Source organism: Pelobates fuscus, chromosome 5 (genome assembly GCF_036172605.1).
Source record: "Pelobates fuscus isolate aPelFus1 chromosome 5, aPelFus1.pri, whole genome shotgun sequence".
Classification (NCBI taxonomy): Eukaryota; Metazoa; Chordata; class Amphibia; order Anura; family Pelobatidae; genus Pelobates; species Pelobates fuscus.
This window is the reverse complement of record NC_086321.1, coordinates 258,796,112-258,802,111: the sequence shown is the minus strand read 5'-3', so window position 1 is coordinate 258,802,111 and position 6,000 is coordinate 258,796,112.

Sequence of the window (6,000 nt, the reverse complement as noted above, 5' to 3'; positions counted from 1 at the left end):
AGAGGGCATTAGGGGCGATATCTGATGTAGAATCAGGGGTGTTAATCCAGAAACGTAAATATTTTTCCCACTCTTCCTAATATGCCTGGGTGTCTAGTTCTCTGCAAAGTTGTGCATGCAATTATATACAAAGAGCATGAAAATAAGATTTTATATATAATTATATGGTACAGCTGCCATTCCTATAAAAGATTGTGCCACCGACTATAACCAACAAACAACAGTGTCAGGATGGAGCTATTAAAAGTACCTAGAAAGTGTGCAAAAAAACTTTGGAAACAAAAGTATCACTCTGCAATCATTATAATAATTACTAATCAGAGCAACAAACCAACATAAAAGTAGCAAGCACCACAGATAATATTCACATCAGGTATGGGTTTAAAGGGACACTCCAGGCACACAGACCACTTCTGCCCAAGTGTAACCCTTGCAGGGTTAAGTCCTCCTCTAGTGGCGGATTTGTTTTCCTGGCACTGGAGAGTCCCTTTAATGAGAGCCAGGAAGCAAACCTCTCCCAACAATTAAGCACCAGTGTGGGAGAATCACCAGTGTCCTTAATGTGACCGAAGTTAGGAAGAATCAGGCAAATGTGCGAAGGATAAAACATTAAGGGAGAAGTATGGCATGGAAAAGGAGACAGACACAGAGATAAGAAAACAAATAATTAGAGAAAAGATGGTAATATACACCCCCACGCATATTTTTCCATTTTACTTTTGACCCTCCGTTCATACAATGTTTAGAGTTTGAGCCCTTTAAAAAATAAAATGCCTACCCTACATTTTTAGGACCAAATAAAAACTTCCAATTTGATCTTCTAACTAACCTATTTATCTTATATCATCAAAGAATAATCTGTGAAATATTGACATCCTTCTATGCCCTGTCTCTATTACCCCTTCCTACAGCTAATCTGGAAGCATTCTTTATGTAATGTTTCATGTTCTAAATATGTGTATGATAAATTTAATGTGATATTTTACTTTCCATCAACTTGTTCGTAACACAAGATTGTTCTATAGCACACAACATCTGAACTTTCCAGTGTTTAATAAAAATAGAAAAATAATATTGAAATGTATGGCCCAATGTCTGCAGATCTGATTTCCCTGTAGAAAAAAAGAAGCAGACAAATAATAACATTTATTATGTCCTCTTTTTTTCTTTTTTTTTTTTTTTTTGCAGGAGCAGATACATTTATTTACACCTGGCTTCCAAATATCCTCAAGAAACCTTTGGGAATTTTGTACGGACATGGATCCACAGTTGTAGATTTAGCAGTCAATGAAAAAGACCAGCATCTCATTAGTGTTTGCACATCAGGAGTAAGTGTCCTAAGAAAATGTTGCAGATAATGAATTACACTACCTTTTTTTGAGGGGGGGGGGGGGGGGGGGGGGATAGCTATTCATAATGACACAAGGACTAATTATTAAACTACTTATCTTCAAATTCCATAAGGTACTAATCTAAATGGTAAAATGGTAATCAATAGAACATATCTCCCTAGTGTTCTGGATTTTGTAAGGCACACTTGATTTAGTCCCTTAACCCTTAATTTAGGACCCCATTTTTGCCCATCTTAATACGGCAAAAACTCACCTTTATTCCAGAGCTGTGTGGGTCTGCTGGTGCTTGCCTCGCCTCTGGTCCGCCTCCTTGACTGAGATCATCAGAGTTGACAATCTTAGCCAATCCAATGCTTTCCTTTGGGAGATAGTAATTGCAGAAAGTCGTGCAGTCAATTTAATATAATATGAGTTCCCTTCAAAAAGTTACTAAAACACTGCAGCGCTTTCCAGGGAGAAGCATTGCAGCTGTAAACTACTCCTTGCAATATATATATATATATATATATATATATATATATATATAATACACAAGATATATATGTTTTTAAAGTCAGCAGAAGAGGGTCTCCAAGGACTCTGCTAAAGAGAGAGGCATTGCAAAGACACGATTAACAACAACCCCTAAAGGGGGATATTTTAATTTATTGAGGTCTGAATAGCAGCAGCAGCCTTTGCGCACGAAGAAGAGGTAGCTATGGGAAGAGTCACTTTACTATAAAACTAGGTTACAGCAAAAAGTAAATGGCAGTGCTTTAATAGGTAGAAGCGTGGAAGCACTGCAGTGGCACCCTACTCCTTGGTGAGGTGGTTGGTTATGTTACTGCTGTGCCTAGCCACTGCCAGTGACACTTCAACAAAATCTGAGTAGAAGATACACAGCCTGTGGTATGTTAACTCAGAATGGCAGCAGCAAAAGATTGTTTGGATGTGAGTCCAGGGAACACGTGGCAATCACACCTCTAAAAGAAGAAAATAATAAAGGTGCAAGCTAAAAGCTTGTCTACCATCAACATGTGGAGCGGGATAACCAAACTTGGGTTGGTTGAATTAGAAAAATGTTGAAAGGTATGCATTAGCCATTTCAGAGGCGCTACTCTGGGACTGATAATATGGCTCCTATGATTCCACCCAACGTGGCACTGGTAATGGTCTTGGCCCAAGCGGTTGCTGATCAAGTCTGTCTGCCTCTACCTTTATCAGCACTATCATGATCGCTGTTCAGCTAAGGAGGAGAATCTCTACTGCATAGAGGTGCTGCCACTGCTACATTCACTACATGTTTGAATACTTGTTTCTCCCTTTACCAACTGCTGCTATTCCTCCAGTTTCTCTGCACCTCATGCACTTTATTAACTTTTCTGTCTTTCCACATAGGGTACTACTCCTCAGCCAGATTGCCCTTTATTATTGGATCACTAATGGCATCCTGCTTTAACTCTGGAATGGTGTCCCTCATTTCACTCTTGCATCCTTTCAATGCATCCTCCAACCATCCTGTCTGGATGCAGCCTTTCTCCAGGTTCAATCTCTCAGCTCTGTAGGACTGCTTCTATGTTGTTCTTTATAAACATTAATAATGGGATCACCTGCCCAATGCTTACACTGGCTTGACTTAAATTGTCTGTGATGTCCTTGAAAGGCTTAAGGCAGTGGTTTCCAAACCAATCCTCAAGGCACGCCTACCAGTCCAGAATTTAGGGATTACACAGCTCTGTCAAGGTGTTGGATTATTTTCTTTCTAAGAACACCTTAGACACCAGTGGGTAATCCAAAATCCTGGACTTGTAGGCGTGCCTTGAGACCTGGTTTGAAAACCACCGGCTTAAGGGCTGCCACTATTTGAACTATAGCTCTCCATTCCTCTTGTCCCAGTGGACCCATCACTCCTATGCTCATTCCTGATGGAAAGGAAGATCTCATTCTCTGCTGCTCAAGGATATGGTCCATCATCTCAATAACCCACCACATACACCCTGTTTAGGCATATTGCTTATAGGGCAGCGAAAAGGGGTGTCCTTCTTCTATTTTTGCACCAGCACCAAGTGATTCCTATTTATGTCCCTGCTTGATAATGAAGATGTTAAAATAAAATTTTACATTTTTTATTAATTGTTACTCTGGTCTGTACATGAAGTCAGGCATTACAATTCTGAAAAAATATGTTATCTATTTTTGTATGCTGTGCCTTCTACATAATAATCCACTTTAATCTTTTGATCCTCTTAAGACTGGAATGCGTCCATGTCACTACAGTATTTTGTACTTACTGCATAGGATTTATACATGCACCTTTAATAAATCATATTAACGTGTGCATGTACTATAAACCATTTTGAGAAGTGTGTATAAAATGATATGTTTGTGAACCTGGCATTATATTTATCAGACATTGGACATGCCATGTAATTCATACAATTTTTAGATATAACAGTCTTCAAAATTTCCACTCACCACTAGCAAGGGAAAATGTAGCCTCAGGAAATAGAAATTAGTGAGTATGCGCTTGCAGTGGTGCAAGTAGCATAAGACATCACATTTTAGCCCTGTATACAATTTAATATATAATAACTAATTTGTGCTTGGATCAATATACAAGTCAGCTGATGTCAGATAATGTATTGCAGGTCAGTATTTTGGTGTATTGACGTATAATAAATAATATATTTAGTAAAAAAAAAAGTTTTTTTTTTTTTTTTTTGTTCTTAGGAATTTAGAATATGGGATTTGCAATGCAATGCACTTCTCTACATTTTTGCTGATAAAGACCCGAAACCTGGTGCTAGACAAATAAATACCTTCGTATTTGACAACAAGAATCTAAAACTTATAGCAGGTATGAATCTCATAGTTAAAAAAATAACTAGAATATGTTTCAACTTAAAACCAGTATATATTTTATATACTATCTAAGCAACATACTGCTTAACCACACAATTGATTTATTGTTCCAAAAAGCAAGAAATCAGATATTACATTTCTATAATTTGTTATTAAAGGGTTACTCCAGCCACCATGACCACTTCAGGGATTTGAAGTGTTTATGGTGGTATGAGTCAGTTTGAAACACTGCACATACTAAGATACACTATATGAATAAAAGTATTGGGACACCTTGACACCAACAGGGACTTTTATGACATCCCCTCACCCCTTGGCAGTTATAACACCTGTACTCTTTCTACAAGGCTTTCCACAACATTTCAGAATACACTATTTTTGTGCTGATTTTAATGCCAGTGGAAGTTTGGAACTCTTCAGTTATGGAATCAGCAGAGCGATGGTGACTTTTCCTCACAGTGCGCCTTTCCACTTGGTGACTATATATATATATAGTGGCATAAGAGGTAAGGGTAAGATGCATTTCACGTACGAGAAAGAGTTGATTACTAGAAAAGTTTACAGTGAAGGGTTAGTTTATGAATGACACAGCTGCAGGAGAGAAAGCAGGGTGGGTTACCAAGGTGTGAGGAGATTGATTTATACGATTTCCTAGAGAAGTTAGTTTTTTTTGTTTTTTTTGTAAATATGTTTTTTATTGTCGTTATTGCAAGATAAATCAGTCATTCCAATCTTATCTGTACCATGTAGACTTGCAGGTCTTTGACATATTGTCAGGACTTATCTTTCCGATCAGCTCCGTTCTGACACTTCCGGGTATGCGGAGCAGTCCCCGCCCCCTTCTCTGACGTGGATCTCTCAAGCCTTATAGAGAAACCGCGCCAGTTTAAAAATTGCTTAGTGATTTGAGTTAGGTTACTTCCGCATTCATATTGCCGGCTAAGCTACTCTTCGTTAACACATGTGTACCGACCTCTTGGACTGTTTAAACGGATTCCCTGCCTTCTCCTCTCCTTTGATCTCGGACTGAATATTGGACTTTCCTGCTCTCTCCAACCCCGAAGACCCGGACTGAAAGAAGTTTATCCTCTATCTTGTCTCAACCTAAACTACCTTTGGAAGATTACTCCCATCAAACTCTAAGTATACTATTAGTAATTCTCTGGGAATTGCTTTGCTAATGAACTTTAACCTGATTACTAATACTCTCCTCCTAAAACTCTGTTACCAATTTCTCTGCTACAGTTGCTAGTGTTTTTTGCTTTTCACTAATCACCTGCAATATCCACGAATCCTTAAAGCTACAGTAACTGTCCTTTATAGTAGGATTTCTTTCCTATCTTCAATCACGCTCTGTTAAAATAAAAAGGAACTTTCAAATCTGCAGTTGTGTTGCACATCAATTCTACTTGTGGCATAACACATATATTCATAGAACAATGGTTTCAATTCGGTAGCATATTCGCACGCAGGCCCCGTTATCATTGGATTATTGTTTTGGCTCGCAGGCCTCTTTTTCTCTCTATGGTTTGGTTATAACCCTGGGTCCCTGTGTTCTGGCTGTAATCCCTGCCCCATGGGTTGGTGGCCCGTCCTTTAGGTCTCTTTACAGTCCGGGGAGTCTAATTCCCTGGGTCTGGGCAACGTGTTGACCTGCCCCGATTCCTTTGTGTCGCCTATTGATATTCGTGCGTGTATGTCTGGTCTTGATTGGTCGATTGTTCTATCGTGTTTCCTAGCATTTTTGTCCATTTGTTCCTGGCTCCATATGTTCTAGGCACATGTCTGTTGGTGTCTTACTCCTGTT